General features: G+C 41.5%; 1 protein-coding gene across 3 annotated transcripts in view; it reads left to right on the top strand.

Moving 5' to 3' along the window:
- The first annotated feature begins 4,948 nt into the window (after positions 1-4,948).
- RASSF8 (Ras association domain family member 8) overlaps positions 4,949-22,261 on the top strand; it is an 85,189-nt gene continuing 67,876 nt past the window's right edge. Inside the window, exon 1 of one of the 3 annotated variants that reach the window (XM_057427945.1) lies at positions 4,949-5,063. The gene's annotated coding sequence lies outside the window, so the exon portion shown is untranslated. Of the gene's footprint in view, positions 5,064-5,499; positions 5,516-22,261 lie in introns of those variants that run through there. The other 2 variants (XM_057427955.1, XM_057427962.1) reach the window with 2 other exon arrangements.

The following is a 22,261-nucleotide window of genomic DNA, read 5'->3' as shown; positions in this document are numbered from 1 at the left end:
AGTCATCTGGATATTATAATCTCATGGCCAACGCACAGGGGTGAGATCCTCTAGTAACGTTTCATTTCTCTGAAACCACATCCCCCCCGCCCCTAGACTTCAGCATATTCCTGTGAACTGAGCTCTCTCTGAAGGAAGGAGACGACTTTCTACTAATCAAGGAAAAACAGAGAAGAGACATTTATTGATTAACAGAACCAGGCTTACCTGATTCCCATTCCTGTTCATTAAGCAGAAGATCGACATTCAGGAGTAATGAATATCTTGCCTGCCAGAACTGTAACTAACCCTGAATATACGCACACTGTGCTTAGGGTGGAACCATAAACTGGAAGAGTTACTGGGTATTACTGCTGCAACTGACAACAAAAATAAATATGAGTATGGGATTGCCCCTTTTACTTATTCGAGGCTAGCTCCCCAGTTAATGTGAGTTAACATATGTGGCCAGGTCAGGAAGAAGGGGAGGAATTTGACTGAGATTTTTTGTTTGTTTGAGATAATTTGGATTTCTTCCATGGAACTGTGTCTTGAAACACGCAAGTCTCTGGAAGCATCCAGAGTCTGCTGTGTAAAATGAAAATCAAACATATTTCGCATCTTGGAATACAAGTCTTTTGGATTTCAACCATTTTAAGACACAGATTGCATTTTTCTGTATATCTAACACAGCATGTCACTCAGACCCAATAAACAGCAAATAACAAGGCAAGATCTAGAAAACCCAGAGGAGAACCAACCAGGAATTACTGTCCTTCAGGCTCCACAAAACCAGGAAGAAAGAGCTTATAGAATACGCTTAAATTCTAATCTGATGTTTGTTTGCTTCCCTGAATTTCAGACACCAGCTCTCTTTCTTTTTTTCTTTCCAGAAAAAAAAAAAAGGCTCTTGAAATGTTCATTTTATAGTTAAGCAAATACACTGCGGGACATACATTAACCCCAATCCAAATCAGCTTGTTTTTCTGCTTGTTAAGTACCAGTTCAGATTTATTTGTTATGGACCAAATTCAACAAAGTACTTAAGCACATGCATAATTTTTATCATGCAAGCAGCCCAATTGAGACTATTCACATGCTTAAATATATGTACACAGCTAGATAATTTGCTAAATCCAGACCCACTTTATTTTTTCTCAAGTAAGCGTTTGCAGAGACAAAGTTGTTTTATTCCAGCCATGAAGAGTTCACTGCAAATACATGATACTGAAAGCTGTGTTGATAACTTGAAACTGGTCACACAGAGCTGCTTCTGTTCTCGGTGAGCCTGATTTTATAGTCTGGATTAAATTTAAAGAGCCCACCGAGACACTGGATTTCTCAAGGTGAAATGACAGTGAAAAGGGCAGCAGTAGCTGAAGACAGATCAAGGAGAGGAGGAAATTAAGGAACCCCAGAAATATTCTCTTCCTGGTTTTGGTCAAAAAGGCATAATTCTTGGAAAATTTACACAACCAAAAGGCATGCGGGCCTATTCTCTCATTTTTGTCCTCATTAAGAACATATGTGTAAGACTCTGTGTGTGTGTGGCTGTGTGGTGTAAGGAATTCCCTGTGCAGTGCTCTGTGCTTGCATCAAAAGGGTGTCTATCCCTAGGATACTTTAACTACCTCTTTGGCAAAAATGGAGCAGGATCTATATGGGAAATTTGCCTCCCAAAACATCCAACAGTGATACAGATCTTAAAACATCTCTGGCTATATCTTCAAGATTCCACGTAAGTGCAAGGCTGTGCTTAAATGCTCTACTGAATGCGTGAAGGAAGAATTGACTGAAGGCTAATGAAACACTTAGGATTACATATAATGTAACTAAATTAGGAAGCGATTGGAGTGGGCACAGAGAGCAAGGAACTGTCACAGCAGAGGCATCCTACAACAGCACAAGATGTATCCTTTGCAGGCACAATTTAGCATCACTCCAGAATATCTTCCAAACCAATTTTCTGGGGCAACAAGGCATCTTGTTCTTTCAGTACGGGTCAAAGAGCAAACAGGCTGCTATGCTACAGAAGGCAGGTATCTGTACAACTTTAGTCGCATTTTATGGCTGGATTTGAGCATAATTTCCCTCCTTTTTTTTCTTAAATGACCATTATCATCTTTCCTGTTGGAGATAGCCTTGGTCAAATTCTGCATGTTTCTGCAACCCCAGCAACAGATTTGATCTTCTCTTTTTGCCACCACCTCATGTTCTCAAAGAGTTCAATTTTTTATGTGAAAAACCACTCTTGAAAATTTATTTGATGCCCTCTCTGGACATACTGGCTTATCATCCTGTGCAAAAATTACTCTGAGAATTTCACATTCAGTATTTTGAAGCAGCAGAAATGTGTTGTCTTCAGTGCCTTCTTAACTAAAACAGAAAAGTGAAAAAGGAAACAGGCAATGCTAGAATATTAGAAGTGCCAAAGTACAAAAGCTCTGTCACAGCCAACAAGAAAATATCACTCCAATATGTTGCATAAACATTTTAGGCCTTGTTATGCATGTTCTGAACATCCAGAAATCTCTTTAATCATGACCATTAATTTAAAGGGTGATTTTCATTCACTAATGTAAACTTTCAAAGCCGAAATTGTATAGCAATTATATTCCTTGGGTTTGAGAAACTAATTGGCAGGCTAGCTAGCTTTCAATAGAAACTGTGGTGGTTGATCTTCTGGCCCCCAGTTCTGCTGAACACCTGGAGAGGTAAACATTTCAGACTCAATGACTTATCAAGTACCTGTTTTCAGTAAACCATTAACTCCTTGAAAAAGGTTTTTCACCTTCTAACAATAATTTCCCTGGGCATATAGTTTCAATAGTATCCCAGATAACTCATTTCACGTGAATCCCTGAGAAGCCTGGATTTTGAGAAAAGATCTTCAATGAGTTTTATAGCTCCTGATGTGTTTACAAGCTTCATGAAAACAAGAGGAAGCAGTGGTATTTGCAGCACAGTACTGCTCAGGATCTTTACAGGAATATTTGATTAACTATTTGCAACATACAATATACCTGGAAAGCACGCCCTTTTTTTCCTGCTTTTGTCTGCTGACACTCTTGAAAGTCATTGTAAAAAAATACTCAGTGCAAACAAATCTCAGCCAGTAGGTCGCTGCAGAACTGGTCATTGGCACCATTCCTTAATCCCAGATATCCCTTCAGTGTTGGGTTTTTTAAAGTCTCTTAAAGTGTGTATGCAGGTAGCTGACTATGTGAACCATGTGCTCCACAACAGATTCACCTAACTGCCATTTCTTCCTAATCATACCTAGTTTCATGCTGTGCTTAAGGTCATTCTCACAGATTGCTCAGCATCGCTTCCTGTCTAAAAAAAACCACAAACATAAAAAGGCACAGCAGATACAGGTCAGAACTGGAAGAGGCATCCTTCTATATCCATAAGATTTCTTCAGAGGCAACTTTACACCTCCCCAGGTGTGCTTATGGAAAATATCCTCAATTGTATAAAGGCATGGATCATAAAACAAGATCCAGACCTACTAGAAATACTTGCAGAAACATCCCCAAACCCCAATCTGTGAATATTTATATGCTTGCATTTCAATTGAAGCATCTGTATGCTCTTGAAAATATTCTTCATGTAGCATCGATAGAGAGTCACACAGAGGCAGAGTCCTGCTCTCATCTAAAGGCTCAGGACTTAAAACCCCAAGGAAAGCGTACCAAACTCAAAAGTCCACAGGAGGAACGGTAGAGGAATATTGTTAAAAATGAGGAGGACACAAACAACAAAATAAAGTTCTCTTGATTAGACTCTTCTTTAAATGACCAGCATTTCCTGATCTCTGGCCATGGAACACCGTCAGATTGGGAAAGGCTACCAGCTCAGGGAGGAGCTATGAGTGACGGCTGCTGCTGGCAGCTGAGGGTAGCCCCAGCACAGATGTTTGTAGCAGTGAAAAACGCCCGTGAATCACAGCTCTGAAGTTCATTTTCAAATAGGCTGGTTAGTTATTTTTTTTTTAACGGTTATTTTTCCTATTCCAAGTTTCATGACGACAAAGCTGATTAAAACTTCTTATTCAAAACTTTCTGCCCAAAATAGCCGTCTGCTTCAGAGTCTTTGCTGCTCTGAGGTTTATTTCTCTTCCCTCTCCCCCCACCCCGTCCCCTCGGGGAGTTTTCCATCACCAAAATCCAAAGCAGGAACAACAGAAAAAAACACTTGACTGCCGGCTTTGCACAATTCAGTTTAAATAAGCACCAAAGGCATTCCTACTTTTTCCAGAAACAACAGAAAAATTTCAGGGAAAACAACTAAAAAAACCCTTAACTATGCCTATGTCACAGCCGGGGGTCTCACTGTTGTCTTCCTTTGGGACCGGAGCTCTCCTCCAGCTCCCGCCCGGGATGCGGGCTCCTTGCCCAGCCCCAGCGGGTGCGGGCGGCCCCACGGTCCGCCTTGAGCTCCCACCGGCAGCGACAACAGCACCCGCTGCCCTCACGCTCCTCCTCGGCCCGTCCCGGGGACCCCGCCGAGGGAATATTTTTAGGCAAGGCTGTAGCGCCTCTTCTTTAAGAGGCTGCTGCTGCTGCTGCTGCTGCTGCTGCCGCCGCCACTGCTGCCAGTGCCAGTGCCACTGCCTGCCCGCCCCGCTGGCAGGGGCACACGCACCCTCGCCTGAGCCCGCGGCGGGGATCAGCGGCGGCGCTAGCGGCGGGGGGCATGGGGAGGCTGCGGCTTTAAGAGCTCCCACAATGCCGTGCTGGCGCCCCAGTTCCGTTACATGTCTCTCCCGGTGAAGGGGAGCGACTGAGAGGCAGGAAGGAGGCGGGGGTGGCTGCTTCGGGTGGAGGACACCCACTCGTAGTCGGGCGAGAGGCGGCGGTGGCTCGGTGGGGCCGGGGGAGGAGCAGGAGGAGCAGCAGCCGCAGCAGCAGCAGCAGCAGCAGCAGCGGGGCGCCGCGGAGGGCAGAGCTGAGCCGCGCTGAGCCGAGCCCCGGGGCGCTGCGTCGCGGGCCGTGTGCGCGCCGCCCCCCGCGGGGCGCGAGGCGGAGCCGGCGGCCGTTGGGGCCGTTGGCGCTGCCCGTGGAGCCGCCGCCGGCGGAGCGGTAAGTGCGCGGCCAAGTCCGCCACGGGCTCGTCCCGCCGGAGCCCGACCTCTTCCCCCTTTCCCTTTCCCCCTCTTCGGCTGCCGCTGCCCCGCTCCGTCCCTCCCTCTCCCGCAGCCCACCCGGCTGCTGCTGCCCCGCTCCTCCCTGGCGTCTTTCGGCTCGTCCCCGCTGCGGGGTTTGTGACCCTTCGCTGCCGCCTCCCCCTGCTGCCCCCGTCTCCCCTCTCCCAACTTTCCCATCTTTGTTGCCCGTTCCTCACTCCCCTCGGATTTACGATTTTAAGGATTTTGGGGGGCATTCTCACCTCTCCCGTTCCCCTTACGCGTCTCCCCTGCCCGATCGCACTTATTCCTGTCCTTTCGCCTGTTCCTTCGCTACTTCCCTGACTTCCTCCGGCTTTTCCTCTCTCCTGGCATTTTGTCTTTCTCCTTCGCGCGTCGTGTGGAAAAGTAAGGGTAATTCCTGTGTGTCCTTGAGGAGGGGAGTTCAGAGGCGGCTTTTCTGACACTGGGAAATCTTTGTAGTAGTTTCGTTTTTTTTTCCTCCTCTCTCTTACTACCCCCGAAAGGAAAATTAAACCCATTTTACTTTTTTTTCCTTTTTTTTTTTTTCCCCCCTTTCGAAGTGGACTGTTTCGGTCTCTCCTCCCCCCCCAGTTAATCTCATGTATTCCTTCCCCAACCCCTCCCTCTCTTTTTCCTCCCCTAGTAAGGAAAAAGATTAAAAGAAAATCTGTTTTGCCAGCAGACAGTAAGAGATTTCGGGGAGGAAGGGGGGGTGGGTACTGGATGGGATAAGAGAGTATTGATGAGAAAAGCTTAAGCAAGTACAGTAAATACAGTATGATGGGACGTTACAGTGGCGTGAACTTTAAAGGGTAAGAAAATGGATTCTTCTCCGTGGAAGGGCTGATCCAGGGTCCAGTTTGGGGTTGTAGCAGTCCGGTGTGTGCCAGCCTGTTTTCTCTTCAGCAAAGCGGTGTTTTAAGATGCCAACAGAATGGTGTGCTAAATCCCAGTTCATTACTGCTCATGGGTTTCATCAGTGTGGATGATCAGGAGGGAGGGAAGGCTATAGATTTCAGTGTCCCCTTTAAAATGACACCTGTCACGCTTTCCAGTCCGTAGCTGCAGATGTATCAGAGGTTGACACATTATCTGAATCGCCGGAAACTGTTTACATCCATGTCAAAAAGTGCTGTCGTGTGGTTTATGAAAGTCTGTTTTGGACCTCGCAAGCTTCTGCCTTGGGTTTAGCCAGCATCACGCGTTAAAATTGTGTGCTGGGCTGTGGAGAGCAAGTAAATCAATTGCCTAATGACTTCTGCAAAGACACCTGTTTAAGGATTTTCCAGCTCCCAGTTAATTGTGTTTGGTAGTGGTGTGATTGTGTTAAGTGTTGTAGAGGAGCTGTGTCTTTTTCTATAAAGAATATGCAGTTCATGACTAAAATGTCAGCTCCTAGGGTCAGAAGGAACCAGTGTGGGTCTAGGTTGTGTTACATTACCTCTTTTGAGAGATAGCATTTCAGAAGACCCCAAGTTTATGTGGCTAAGCAGAAAATAAAGTAAGCCCTACTTTTTATTTTTCCCCTTTCTTTCTTTAAAGAGAAAATACCATTTCTGATTGACTTCTGTTTGATGGTATCTAATTAGAAAGTAGGCTTGATAACTGAACTAGAAGTACTTCTCAGTATTTTACAGCAAAAACTTATTTGACATGTGATGAGTTGCTGAGGGAACTGAAATGACTGCTGGGTGTTACAATGATCAGTTGTATGCCATTTATGCCATTTAGGACAACTGACAGAGTTAGCAGTGGTTTGCTTCTTACACTTAAGTGATCTCCCTGGCCTTCTCCTTCCCCACTCCCAGAAGCCCAACAGGATTTGGTCAGGTGTATGATTTTATTTTTTTTTTTTTTAATCTTTCCTAGAAATTAACAACTTTGGGATAGAGGGAAATAAAAGGAGAAAAATAAGTCAGATTATCAGAAGTCTTTTAAAATTACCCAGAACTGTTTCTGGAAATGCCACCGATAATTCCGAAGAGCCAAATGAAGGTGATTAGCATCACTTTTTCAAATCCTTTTGAGGAAAGCCCTGCAAATGAACATGTTAGAAATAAGGAGGTTTGCTGCTGAAAGTGCGGAGTTGAGCACTGAGGATGGTGGGTTCTGTTCCTGTGTCTGCCATCGCATGGCAGTATGACCTCTGCCTAAACTGCCTTATGCCTGCACCTCACAGGATATGGAGATTTTCATGGATCTCTGTTAAGTGCTTTTACACGCAATTTTAAGAATGATTGTGTGTAATCGTATTGCTCCTTGTTTAGTTGTGGGTTTGAATGCTGGTTGGGTAGTAGTTCTGCTTGTGCAAATATTCATTCTTTGAAAGTTGTGGAGTAGAACTCTTGATCACCACCATTTATTTTGATAGGAGCGTAAGATTTTTGCATTGCTGTAATGGTTTTGACACTAGAGTTATTTTTATCCCCTGACAAAGTCGGTGCATGCTTCTTCCATGGTACCTTAACAGTCTGCCTCAAGCTGAATTTGAAGGGCACTGCGGCCTCCCCAGAAAGAAACTGTTAAATTGAATTGCAGGGTGGAAAACTGTCCTCTGGGCTGAGGACCCCCATATCGTGATGCATGCAGTACCTGCTATTTTGTTCTTTTTTGTGAGGTCTGTAATTATGAGATTGGCTTAGTACATGGGGGTTTTGTTTGCTTTCTAATTTAAGTTTTTTGTCTGTGTTTTTAAGTCTGTAAGATTTCTATCTTGAAATTAAATGTAAATGATGTGTGGTATTTTTTTTTTTTTTTTTAGAGCTTTTTTGAAAGTTCAGGTTTTCCTGTAATTTTTTTTTTTCATGCAGGGGTTGGGATTTTACAGTGTAATGGGACTTTTATAATCTCAGTGCCTGCCTTCCTGGAACATGTTGGACATGTAAGCTTTGTAAATGCAAGGCTGTACCCTGTTGGAGGTAGTTCTCTCTCTTCACTGAAAATGAGAGCCTTGATTCTGTGGAAACCTGCTATTAGGCAGCAGTGTCAGTTTTGTGTTATATCTTACTGACCTCTTGCATATGCACATAGCTAGCTCTGTGCTTCTGAATCTGGATGGTTAGTCTAGTTTCAAATTCAGTTTCATAAATAACTAATTCTTTCTGTCCTTCCTAACCCACTTCAAAGTGTGTGGTGATCTTACAGCTTTGACAAGAATAGTTTTCCTGTCTGATGAGAGGATGTTTGTTTTCTCCTGTTACTGTTCTGAGGGCTCTGTCGTCTTTGTACTGATAAACTATGGGGAGGGCAAGACTGGTCAGTGTGTGCCGAGCAGTGCTGTGCTGCTTCTCTCTCCAGTTAGTTACCTGTGAAGTTGAGACCGGGGAACTTGTGCTGCTTGGAAAAGGAAGGTGGGTTTGAGCTGTAGCTCACATGGGCTTGTTGTATCTGCCATGGGAACTGCAGACTGGACCCCTCTCTGTAAGCATCTAATTATCTGTGAGATAACGTAAGTGCGGAGAGCGCTGAATGTACCTCAGAGGACTTGAGGAGATAGGCAATGTAAGCTTTCAGACTGGAGGCACTTGAGAAATCCATTTAATTCACCTTTTTACTTTAGAGTTACTACTTAAAGAGGGGAGGAATCTGTTTACTTTCTTGTTGTGCTTGGAAAAAGATCTTACCCACAACAAAAGACACTGTAATGCTTTCTATAGTCCAGGATTATTGAACAAAAGTGTCTTGCTGTGCAGTGTTGTTGCTGCACTCAGTGTTGTATGATAACACATGTTACTCAGCTGTTGTTGATTCCTCAGTGGCACAGACTTCAAAGGAATGTGCTGAAAGAGAGCCGAGGCCAGAGAAAAAATGAGTTTTGTTCCAGTGGCCTGTACCATCCATCTGTTTAAATACTTTGCTGAACTATTCCAGAGTGTTCAGGCATCCAGTTAGGGCTGACAAGCAATTACAGCTGGGAATAGAGCCTACTGCAAAGAGACCACCTAGTGAAGGCTTAAAGGCTACCTCCCCTCCATGGGTCAGAGCCCCCCTGCTGTCCCAGCCACCAAGAAGAGATAAGGCTTGTCATTTAGGCTGTCTTTCAACATGACATTGTCTAATTCCTAATGCTATTGAGGATTTATTTATTTTTACTCTCTACGCTATCTTTAGCACAAGGAGAGAAGAACAGTAAAGAGGACAGTCATCTCTGTATTCTCCTCTTTGTATGCAACAATCTAGGTCTGTAATTTAAATGAGTAAATATTTATAGAAAAATAAGTGATTTTTTTTTATTATTGTTATTTATTTTTATTTTTTCTAAGATGCATGGGATAGTTAACAGCACTAGAGTGTCTGCCAAGGTAGCAATATACATTACCAAATTAGTTTTAGTTCCAAAACATTACTAATAAAGTTAAAATTGGAGCCAATTATACTGTGCTGTTTCAGATTGAGTTTGGGGAAACACTCCACAACTTAATCCACAGTAACAAATGAAAATCCCGTGTGTACTCATGCATTATGTTACACTAGGATTTTGACAATTCCAAGTATTACAATGTATGTTTTTACTTAAATTCTGATATTGGAATCCACTGTGCAAGACACGTCTCAACTTTTGATTGCCAACTGAATCTTCAAATCACAGCCTGTGTGCTCTCTGTAGCCCCACATACTGGAATTTGGTGGGGCAGGGGTGGGGAATATCAACAGGGAGACTACAAGTAAACTGTTGGTAACCTGTGCAGATCCTTGATGGTTTTCTGTATGGGACTGACATTCATTTTGAGGATTGGGGTGAGTACTGTAGATAAGAGTGATATGTGTTTCAGTTAAGAGGGCTTAACCATTCTTTATGAATGGAAAATGATCATGCAAATACACTAAAAGATATTTGAGCTTTGAAGAATTGTGGGGCAGTCCAGGATTTGGTTTTCACTTGCAAGCAAGCAGCACAACTCTAAAAGTAAGCTTGCATGTTGTACTATGTTGTAGTATTACTCCTGCCTTTGTACTGCACTGTGACATTTATGCCTTTGAAAGGATGGCTCTTTCTCCCTGTGTTGTGATGCCTTTTTGGTATTTTGGGACGTCAGGTTTTAATACCTTACTACCTCTTTGAGCGGAAAGGGGAGGGAAACTTCTAGAAACATGTAGTGTAACTGATTTCCATCCGGCTTCTGCCCTTGCGCTGGGGTTGACATTGTAGTTTGAATTTGTTTACTTGCTTTGAAAACCGTACTAGGTGTAACCTTGAGTCTTGCTTCCCTTATTGCAACAGTACCTGATGTGTTTCCAGCGTGCACCTCGCTGTATCTCTAGATCATCCAGTTTTAAAATGGTGAGGCTGTGTTCTTTTTGTTGTATGCTTCCCTTAAATCCTAAGATCTATAACTTCATTTTATTTCAACTGAACGGAAAGGGATTTTGCTAAAAAATTTTTGGACTCCTGAAGTGTTTGTCAGTGTTTTCAAGCCGTTATTCAAAGGAGTTTTGGAGTTTCCGGAACAGTCTTTTGAAACTTTACATTTTATTGTCAGTCAGCAGTTTTGTGAGCACTGCTAAGTAAAGGCTGTAATTCCACTAGGCAGCCAGATGTTTTGCGTCTGTGCCAAAAGTGCAGAGACAGTGTGGCTTTAGGAGTTGGAGGGTCTGTTGTTCCTGTCACTGGGCTGTTCGGGGATCTTCAACAGATCCTATCTGCTTTCTCTCCTCCGCCTTCCCCTCCCTCCTGCCATGCTTGTAATGATTGTGACCACCTCCTTCTAAGTAAAATGAGATTGAGACCAAAGCATTCTTTGTGGCTTTTTGAAAAGTAGACATTTTTGTTGTCAGCTGGTGTTTCTTTAATATTAAGTTTAAAGCCATAGAGAGGCTGCATGTAATTTGGCAATTAGTAAATTTATAGCTGTTATCCAGTAGATTAATAATGAATGTTAACTCTGACTAGTGTGGCATTAAATGAATAATATAAAGAAAGTGCTTCGAAATGCAAAGTGAGGGGAGAGTACTTTTAGACACAAATCCCCCAGTTCTGTAATATATTGCACTTTTCTGTTTGGCCAGTACTTCTTACAGACTTGTAAGATCCTTGGTGATCCTTGTCTTGATTCTCCTGCTTCTATGTGACATACAGTGGAAAGAAAGGAACTCATCAGGTGTCTGCACATGTCAAACTTTTCCTGGAGGAGAAAGTAGGAAGATGCTACAGCTAATAATATTTTAAAGTTGATTCTGGGAATGAAAATGCTAAATGCTCAAATGTGCTTTTGCACATTTATTAATATTGCCAGTATTAATATTGGCAATGTTAGCTAGTGCTTGGGATAAGTGACATCTAGAGAGAAACATGGCAGTATGGAACACCCTTGTCCTTGCCCATCAGAAAGTGATTTTGTTTTTTAGTTTATTTGCTGTGTTTGATTTTTAAACATGTTCTTGCTCATCAGAGCTGCTCCTTCTGTGATACGTGTGTATGTGCGTGTGCTTTGCATTTCATCTATGCTGCCACGTCAAAGTCTTTGCACTGGTTTCCTTGGGAGCAAGGACAGAAACTTCTAATGAATAAGCTGTGTGTTTGATACTATGTATTTCAAGTAGTGGAATCAGCACTGATGAGCAACAGGACTAACAAAGAACAGTCACTGAATACAATGCAGTGTTTTCATGCTCTTAATGGGATTGGAATTGGTAACTTGATACTCCAAAGAGATAACAAAGGCTATTTATCATACAAGAGAGCATTGATTTTCTTATTTTTTTTCTTTCTTTTTTTTTTTTTTTTTAAGGCATTGCTCAATAGCATAGTAAAATCTTCCACCAGAACTCATTCTGGTGAACGAGGTCTGACAGAAAATGACTGAATTAACAAGAATTTACACCATAGTCTGAGTAGGAAAGTAATCTTCTGTCTTATTACCAGTGTTCTTTCACTGCAATTCCTACGTTTGCTTACCAGTTTACCTGCTTTCCTCATGTCCTGTGAATTTAGCATTTGCTTCAAACTGAGACATACATAAAGTGTTTGGGTTTTTCTTCTTTTTCCAAGAATAGAAGACTTAAGGGGATGACGAAAGGGAATGTTCAAAGTTGACATAACCAATACAGTAAGTGACTGTTCCATTGTTTTCCAGGAACAGACCAAAAGGCAACAAAATACAGAATACCGTAAAGGTACATGGAATTAAGTGTGAGACTAGAGAAATCTTTGTATGCCTTTTTAATAGACATAGGACGGACATCTACAAGGGTGATCTGGTGCAAGGAAAGTCAATCTGACCTCATAAGAATTAAGATAATATTCTACCTTAGGCCCTGTGCTTACTAGCAGGAAAAGCTGACTACTTACCTCCACTGTGTTTTACTTAAGCAGAGGAACTTGCAGTCTCTGCAGGAAAGGCCAGAAGGTAAAGGGAGCATACCTATAAGAGGTGATGTATGCTGTAGGAGGAGGCTTGATTGTGAGCTTGCTGTTGGTGAACTAAAGTTCTGTGCGCAATGGGTTGGTCATGTTCTGTAGGAAGGATCACTTTCTGTGTAGGATCACCTTCCTACACAGGGTGGAGGGAGCTGGGGTCTCACCAGCAGCCAAGAGTCACACTTTAAAAAGCACTCAACTGGAGGCTTTTCTTTTACTCTATTTTCTTCTCTCCCCCATCCCCCCCCCCCCCCCCCCCATTTTTTTACATCTTCTTGTGGCTGGAATGGGTGGCTGGAGAGTGTTGGTGGGAGAGCTGTACCATAGTGTGAGTCTGCAGCCTTCCAGACCAGTGTCCTGCTTGGAGGCCACCTGTCTGTCATCTGTGGGTGTCTCTGTGGTCCAGAATATCCTCTCCTGGTCTCAGTTGCCAGATCTGAATTTGCAGTGTGCCTTCAAAATACAGGGCTCTTCTGAACCCTGTGTTGCCAGTTGCCTGCTGTCTTTCTGTTAACACTTTCAACTAGTGAATTGTTCATGTGCTCCATATGTGTGATGGCACTACCATTTCTCTCTGCTCTGCCATAAGGCTTTTTAAATACTTGTTCATGAACTAGTGGCTTTCTTGGAGTTTCTTTGGTTGCAACACAGCATTTTCTTTTTGATGGGAGGGGAAGATACTGGGACTTTCTCTTCCTATCTCACAGCTGCAGATATAGAGGCATTCCTCTAATTCCTTTGCTGCAAGCTGTTTGGAGCCCAGGGGTGGGGGACACTTGCTTGGCTGTTCCCTTGTCCAGGAGTTGGGTTTAACTTAACACAGAGCACCTGTCCTATTGTGATCCTGACATCCTGTCAGGACTCAGCCCCCCTGCTCCCTGGGAGATAGCATGTTTGTTTCTGGCAGCACTCTGCCCTATGCTTATAGGAAGCCCCAGCCAAGAATTTTCTAGAATTCTTCCCCTCCCTCCTGTTGTCCTTCACTGACCTTTAACCAGGTTTTTATCTTTCTTGACAAGATTCTCAGTTTCATTTATCTGCTGCTTCTGCCTTCACTCTAAAGCTTTGATTATTTTTCCAGGAGGTGCTTAGAAACATTAACCATTACAGATGTATAGAACAGTGATATACAGTCAAATTCCTTAGCTGTGTGTCTTTGATTGGTTTGGGGTTTGTTTGTTTGTGGGGTTGGTTTTTTGTTTGGTGTTGGGTTGGGTTTTATGTTATTTTTGTTTGGTGGTTTTTGTGATTTTTTTTTTTTTTTTTTTTTTTTTTTTTCCTCCTTTTAGCTTGACTCTAATACTAAAATACCTATAGCAGGTAAATATTTTCTATGTACTAGTCAAGACAAATATATGCATCCTCAGCAGAGGGTAAGGAACTGTGTCTGTATTTCCATATTACAATATCTGTTGTAAGAGCTTTGTGTTTCCCTCCCTGAGCATAAGCCACTAATATAGCAAGGGCACAGAAGATCAAACTTTGTTTTGTGTGGGAAAACATTAATGACTTACTTAAAAATATATTTATACACTGTAAGATGAAAACGTGACATAAAAAATGGTGAATGTACTTTTCTGTCTTAGACCTGTGACTGCCTAACAGCTTGAGAAATGCTCTGTCACCTCTAGACAATACTATTAAGTTTTAAAAGACTGAAATTGTTTACCTCAACTTTAGTAAAAACATACTTGTTGGGTAGCAGAGGAGAGGTTGGCTGGATTTATTTAGATACATGCCGCAAAGGTAATTTTCCTATTTTGTAGTTCCTTCATGCTTGTCATTCTACATGCATATGTAGAAGCCTAAATAATTAGAAGCCTGTGTGCTTCGTGACCATGATTTACTTCAGTAGTCCATAATGATCTCTGGATAAACTGTATTTTACTTCAGAAGACAACATTTTAAACTAAACTCTGTTATCTTCAGCTTGATTAGTATGAATGAGGATAGTATTCAATGTATACACCATTTTTAAGAATAGCCTTTTTCTTCCATATGGACATAAAACATACGGTAGGCAAGAGACATTTCTGGTCTAATGGAGTACAAAATGAAACAAGAGAAGATTGTGGTGTAGTATCTGAAATGTCCTCCCTACATTCCTGCTGTGAAATGTTCTCTAACATTAAAAGGGAGGGTAATGGCTTCTCAAGACTTCCATCAGAGGGGGTGTTTCTTATCATTCCCTAGTTTTGAGAATGGATCCTATTGCTCAATAGAGCAACACGGGTAGGTGGCTTCTGTGAATAGCTTCCTTCATATGTACACCATAACCCTTGTGGCGTCCCAGGCCCAACATGACTTCTGTTTCAGCTCTGGGGCTTACAAGACGAGGTTGGCTTTTGAGCCCTGCAATTAGGAAATGAAGACAACGAAAGTCTGGGCACCATCTAGAATTGGGATCTCATGGGGAGGGGAAAAAAGAAAAAAAAAGTAAAAAAGGCTAGATTTCTAGGTCAGTGGGTGGTGGTATTTGGATCCCTTGTGATGATCATAAAAAGTGTGATGTTGTGATGTATAGCAGTACTGTTGAGCCTCTTCTTCTTTGCTGCGATTCCAAGCATTGGGCAGGTGAGTATCTCTCTGGTTGGATTTTAATATTGAGAAGGGAGGTATCCGAGATGCTTCATTCATAGTGAAACCCATAGTAGAAGATTGCAGAGGAAACTTTCTTTGGATATTCAACCACTACTTCTCAGTGGCATGTTTTTCATGAAAAATAAAAGTTATAGCCATTAGATAACTAGTTAGACCTTAAACCAGCAGTTGATACATGCATGTTCCATCCTGAGTCAGGGAGACTTGGCAGTCCCAGCAAGATGTCACTATAATGAAGTCCTGCTCTGTAAGCAAGTACTTGATTAACTTGTGTGTCAACATGACTACCTCTGTAAGTATTCTGAAACAGTCAACAGCAAGATGCCATTTTGAAGTTGCAAAGGCATAGATGTGAAGTTACAATTGTCAAACAAGTTGCCACCTGTGTGCAACTGGAACTGTTAGTACCTGTGTGCTCTAGCTGTCATGTAAGTCGGGAAACGTCTAAATGTTAAGTTAACCTGACTTACCTAGTGCCTCGAGAGGGGTAACAGCATTCATATAAGCTAAACTACATCATTTCTGCTAGCAAGAAGCTCAAGCAAAGAGAAACCTAAACCTTGATGTTTTTAATGGCATACTTAAAAGGTTGTTCGTAAAGTACTGGTTTAAGGAGCAAGCATCAAAGGAAGGTTTTGTCTTGTAAGCGCACACAGCTATGGCGAAAGTGCTAACTAGAAGAGATGGTGTTTGTGTTACAAGCTTAGTTAACTGGTTTCAGAGGTAGTGGTGAATTGTTAGCTTACCTTGTTGAATCTCGTAGTTGTGAAGTGTGTACGTAAAGTGTAATCTAGCAGTTGGTACCTAGATGCTGTGTGGAAAATAAACTACTGGCTACTCTTAAAACATCTTTTCCTGCAACCTCTACTTTAGCTTTTACTACAAAATAGTAACTGTAATGACCAGTGCTGTAATACAGAACTTTTTATGAGGATTTGTGTGTACTTATGCCTGATAGAATTGCAAAACAATCTTGCTGTATATCGACTGTTTTCGTCTCTTTCTGTGTTTTCCCTGTCTTACTGACTTCTGCAGCCAGTTTTAACAGAGTGAGTCCTATGCTTGTTGAAGCATCATTAGAAAAATAGAAATAGCTATATGGCCAAATATGACATGAGTCATGGCCAATATAAGTCCTTTCTACTAAACTTGATGTTTAAGTGAGACATTAAAGCCAAGGCAGATCTGGTGAGTAATATGACTTCTGTGTATTTTTATAGCCCTTTTAAGAAAAAAAAAGAAGTTTGTCTTGGGCACACGATTTCCTGCAGTGTATTTATTCCTGATGTTGTGAATTATTACAGACTTTCAAAAAAGATCACAAAATAAAGAACCAACTAATTTACAAGCTTTTACTGGGTTTTAATTCCAGTTGTAACCAGTTGTGCTTTAATAACAAGCATGACCACCGCTCAGACCCTGGCAATGAGCAGTGTAACTGAAGCAGAGAACCAGCCTGTGTCAGTATTAGTTGCCCCTATATGCAAGAGGAAATGGAAATGAGAAACAACTCATTTAGGGAAGGAAGATGAAGAAGAGCCAATACCAGAACTAGAGGAAGAGGCAGAACATGAGGTAACTTGTCAATCCCTGTCCTTGACTAAGCTATGGAATATGCAAAAAGATTTTAGCTGTCATCCAGGTGAGCACATCACCTGGATGCTCCGATGCTGAGACAGTGGGGTCAACAGTCTCTAATTAGAAGGTAGGGAAGCCAAGCAGCTGGGATTACTTGCTAGGGAAGGGAGAATTGACAACGTGATTATGAAAGAAAAGAATCCTCAGTCTCTGGATGCAGTTCTTGGCAGCTGTGAAGGAAAGGTATCCCTACAAGAAAGATGTTATATGTTGCTAATGCTAGTGGCCTTCAGTTCCTGAGGGAATTAGCCATTCAAGAGTTGATGTACTGTAAGTCGGACACCAAGAAGCCACCCAAAAATCTAGCTGAAACTGAATATACACAACTTGTGGCAGAAATTTACATGGAGAGTGCCATCGTCATGTGCCAACAGTGGATGAAATGAGTTGTCAGCTCCAGGAGTTTGAAGTCAAGCTCTCCCCTTCTATCATTTCAGCTGAGGAAAAACTGTCCCAGTAGCTCCAGCAATTGAGAGATGATATATCCAGCTCCCCACTTGCACAGAGCAGCATCTCGGATATAAACAGTAAGCACCCTGTTCCTCAAGAGGGAAGATATAGAAGGTATTTACGTAGCTTATTCATATAAAATTCAAGTTGACTTATTCCACTTAAAAGACACTGGTCCCTGGCTCTGAGAAACATAGATTTTTTTTTTTTGAGTCAACACTGGTTATATTCTGAGACTCCAACTATGCTTGTGTAGATATACCTATGACTCACTTGCAAGTGAACATGACTTGCGTAAAAATGTATTAAGCATTAATAATGAGGTACTTTTTGCACTGTAAGAAAAGCTTTTGGAATGCTTTGGAAAATGGGAGTAATTCAGATGTTCTCAACTTCATTAACCGTAAAAGTATTTAACAGAGAAAATGGTCAAGATTTGTCACTGGCTTAGGGCTAGTCTGAGTGAGTGATCTCTGAACTGTTATTATTAGTGACTATATGCAAAGAATTGGAGGCTTTCATTTTCTAGGGATATATCTTCATACTCTGAGTCAGATTTCAAGACCCAGCTGGTGAAAGCTGGTTGAGCGTTTGCCTTGCTTTGAGCTGGACACTGGGCTCCTGCAGGTCCTTGCAGCCTGAGGGATTCTGTAATTTTTGTTTATTTTTCTTTAAGAAATGTTTGTACCACACAAGGGCCATCAGCTGTAATGGCATTGCCTTGCTGATACTGCCAGCAATTAAACCAGACGTGTAAATAAATCCTTGCTCTGAAGTGATTTTTTTTTTTTTTTTTTTCTATTTTTGATAACTATTTCTGCTTATCTTTACAGCACTTCTGTCTACTGGATGAATGCGTAACAGCTACAACTGTCTTTGTATGTCTCTTTCTGGCCACTGCAGAATCTTTACTTGCAGAGGTGGAGCAGGGAAAGTTGAAGTGACCTTTCTCTAAATTCCAAGTTCGCAGCTTTCCAGAAGCTGAATTTTTAGATGGAATCTAATGGTTCTGTACTTGAATGCATCAGGCAAACAAATTATGCTTTAGGGAAGGCTGTCACAGATGTATAATGCTGAAATTCCCTATGGATTACTTAATGGGGGGGGAAAAAAAGGCTGTAAACATACTGAGCGTTAAAGAAGATAATGCAAAATGTATTAACTAAGGGGGAAAAAAAAAAGGCTGTTATTCAGGGTACTTGTAACAGAACTTGATTTATACATTCACCTGATGAGACCTGTAATGAGGAGTTACCCTTGTTAGGGTACCTTCTAATGAGCAGTTACCCTCATTGACCCTTTTTATATAAAAAGAGCAATAAGATCTTTCTCTTGATTGGGGTTTGTAGGAACCTGAGTAAGGTGCATGTGGAAAAAAAATATGCCCGTTAGTGGATCCAGGATTTCAGGTCTCCTTGTTCACACACTACTTCCTTTGTGAAAGGAATAGTAGAGTAGGTATTCCTTCGTGTATTTAGACTTGTGCAGCCTGTGTCACAGACTAGCCTGTAATTCACTCATGGTAAATCTGAGACTTACCAAAACATCCCATTCTGGGACCAACATGATAATAACCTTTAATTGCAAGCTTTGAAGTGGGAGCAGAAGAACAGATTTTTAATGAATTTGAGTGGGAATAATTAACTAATACCCTGTGCTTCACTAGGTGCTACATCACCAGAATTTTTTCTTGCAATTAAATCCTTACTCAAACCATTCTACTGTCACTTTGTTGAGGGAAAGGGTTCCTTTTTGGTTCAGTACTGATGTACAAATTTTGTACAGTTGATAAAATCATAGAATAGTTTGGGTTGGAAGGGACCTTCCAAGCTCATCTAGTCCAACACCCCTGCATTGAGTGGGGATACCTTCAACTAGATCAGGTTGCCCAGAACCACATCCAGCCTGGCTTTGAATGCCTTCAGGGATGGTGCATTCAGCAGCTCTCTGGGCAACCTGTCACAGTATTTTACCACCCTCATTGTAATGAATTTCTTCCTCACATCCAGCCTGAATCTCCCCTTTTAGTTTAAAACCATCACCCCTCGTCCTATTGCAACAGGCCCTGCTAGAAATTCTCTTCCCATCTTTCTTAAAGGCCCCTTTTAAGTGAAGGGCTACAATAAGGTCTCCCCAGAGTCTTCTCCAGGCTTAACAACCCCAGCTCTCTCAGCTGTTCCTCATAGGAGAGGTGCTTTATCCCATAAAATGTATGTCAAGTAGGTTGCTTGGTGTACCTTTTTCGTGGAAATCTTTATTTCTTTCAATGACCTGATTTCCCCCCCCCCCCCTTCCCCTGGTAAAACAGTGCTAAAACATGCTACCAAGAGAAGGGGGGGGAAATTAGTTCTTCGCTATTTTATTTGCAGATAAAGTAGTCTTGCAAGAAGGCAATAGATGGAGTAGGGGTGGATGGAACTGTACAGGAGTAAGAATACAAAGGAAACTCACTAAATGGTCATTTGTGCAAAAATACTCTGCAACTACAGTATCGGCTCTTGGGAAGTTTGGCAGATAACCTGGGCATCACAGTACATGTTCAGTTACTTATGCATAGGCACTTGAATTTCAAAACCTTGAGTTTCTTAATTTAAAAATCAGTAAATTGAAAGTTCATTTAATGGAGCATAAACTGTGAGTCAGGGGAAAGCTTTAAGGGAAATCTTGGCATCTTCTGCTGATTGTGTAGCTATTTGTATCAATAGTTATCAATCCTAATGATAACTTCTATTTTCAAAATCAAGAGTAGGCAATGATCTGGAATCACTGCAGTGTCTCCGAATGGTTTCTTGATGAGTTTTTGCTATCTCTTTGCTTCCTGCTCTGGTTAAATGGTAAGTCTTCATTTAACTGCTTGATAGCTTGTGTTGGAAGCCCCCTAGTTTAGCACCTTAGTTTATTCACTAAAAAGTAATGTATTTTGAAGAAGTGACTAACTTTTGAAATTTGAGTACAGGACTCTTGAATACGCACACATTACGCTGATTCCAAAGTCAGTGACTCGCTGCTAGTTGAGGTGGGCTGCATTAGAACTGAGCCACTGCTGGGTACCTTTGCAAATACAATTATCCTTGCTGTGGAAAGATGCTGTGCAGTGAGCACAGGTTATTGTGTGCAGGAGGGAGAGAACATGTAAATTGCTCGATTTGATTTTGCGATTCTTCTTGTAGAAGGCAGATGGGAAAAGAAGAGTTAATTGCAGTAGGCCCTGTGCCTATAGGGATATGTAGTTGTGATGCTTTGATTTAGAGTTGAAATACTGTAGTACTTCAGTGCTACCCGCCTTACAATAGTATGCAGGCTCATTGCCAGAGCTGTTGTGAAAGCAGTTGTACCGGCTTTTGTAAGAAGGTCTTGGAGGTCAGTTAAGTGTCCGTCTGGAACGAGTAAGCTCTTATTTATTGACTGTTGTAGAAGTAGGACATACTAGTTCTTGGAGAGCCTACTGTAGTAGTACCAGTTGCAAAACACAGTATTCATGATATTGGAGGCAATGTGCATGGAAATTCATCAGTACAATTGGAACTGTTGTTTTTTTTAAATGGCAAAGGGTGTTTAAAGATTTGGGAACTGAGTTTGTCAAATGTTTTTGTAGCATACTTTGGCCATATTTTAGCCACTTATACTGGTAGTCTGCTGAAACAAATGGCTTCTTGATGGTGTGCTTCTCTAAAAGTGATCAATTGATTAAAGTGTTTGTTAAAAGTTCACTTGTCAAGCAACACCTATAAATTCTGTTTTCTTTTGATGCAGCTTTAAATAACAAAGTAGTTTTGTGCTTGTACATATGTTTTTGAAGGTTGGGGGGGAAGCTTCCATACTTTCACAGCAACTGTACTTTAAAAATACAGAGAGCTTTCTAACTGCATCTTTTCATGTAAGAATTTTGCATTTCCTTCACAATGACGGTTTACAGTGGTAGAGCATGCTTTATTTTTGGCAGTCTTCTTAAAAGGGCCTAGATTAAAATCTCTGACCTACAGCTGTTGTAAATAGAAGTCTTTTTGTTATAAAGCCTTTTAAAGTTGTTTCCTTTCTGTGTTAATTGATTAAAATATGTACTGTGTTGGCATGAGTTCCTCCTGCTAATTAAATAAAATGAAACCACAGACGAGAGAAAAAAAATCAACAATATACCTTCCTTGTTGGAAAGGTTGACTGTTGTTTTGATGGGCTCTGTTTGCCTGTTGTGGGCGTGTATATATGTGTGTTTTAGCCCCAGGACCCCTGAGACTGACATTCTACTTTACTAGGTCTGTCTGCCTGAATGTTACAGAGCAGATGGTTAATTCAAAAACAAGAGTATTAAGTCTGAGTAGCTAAATCTGATCCCCTAAAAATGGGGTTGCCAAAACAAGCTGCTGCATTTGGTGTAGTTGCTGAATTGGTCTTTTTACTTGATACAAAGGTGAACCTTAGTTTGATGCCTAAAAGCAAAAAGGTTGGTAGCTTTGGTAGCTTCATTTTTTAATTTTTTTTTTTTTCAGTTTTTAATTTCTCTCAGTGTAAGTCGAAGCAGTAAGTTGCTAATATATTGTAGGGCTGTTGGAAGAGGAAAAGGCTTACTTCAAATCCACATGTGGTTATTTTTTCTTGGGCTTATCACTGTGGTCCTGGGTTTTAAAAGTAACGGAGACAAATGGCAGCAGTGAAATAAAAAAAAAAAACCTGATTTTTTACTTGCCATGATTTGAGGTTTTGTTTTGTTTTTTAGGTGGTAAGTGAAATGAGAAGGAAAAAACAGTTTTTTAGGAGAAAGGTTTTGCTGTTTTTATAGACAAATTCTTTCTCTTGGTGTCAACAAATAAGATAATTTGAGATGAGTGTTGTGCCAGAAGAGACCTTGGGGTCATCTAATCTGACCTTTACACTACAGATCAGAGTTATCTCTGAAGTGGGCCTAGTAGTAAATGGAATTACACACATGTACAGAGATGCAAAAGGGATTAAGGCATTTATTTTATGCATTCATCCTGTTGGGATTATTTCTTCAGGACACCATTTCACACTAACCTACTTTCCTACTTTCAAATGAAATGGGTGAGCAGGCTGATGCTCTTTATCTCGGTCCTTGAGGGTTTAAA

Source organism: Pezoporus wallicus, unplaced genomic scaffold (genome assembly GCF_028554395.1).
Source record: "Pezoporus wallicus isolate ANWC-B61680 ecotype Strahan unplaced genomic scaffold, APGP_CSIRO_Pwel_v1 scaffold_3294, whole genome shotgun sequence".
Lineage (NCBI taxonomy): Eukaryota > Metazoa > Chordata > Aves > Psittaciformes > Psittacidae > Pezoporus > Pezoporus wallicus.
The sequence above is the reverse complement of the archived record's forward strand: the minus strand, read 5'-3'. Positions and strand labels throughout refer to the sequence as shown.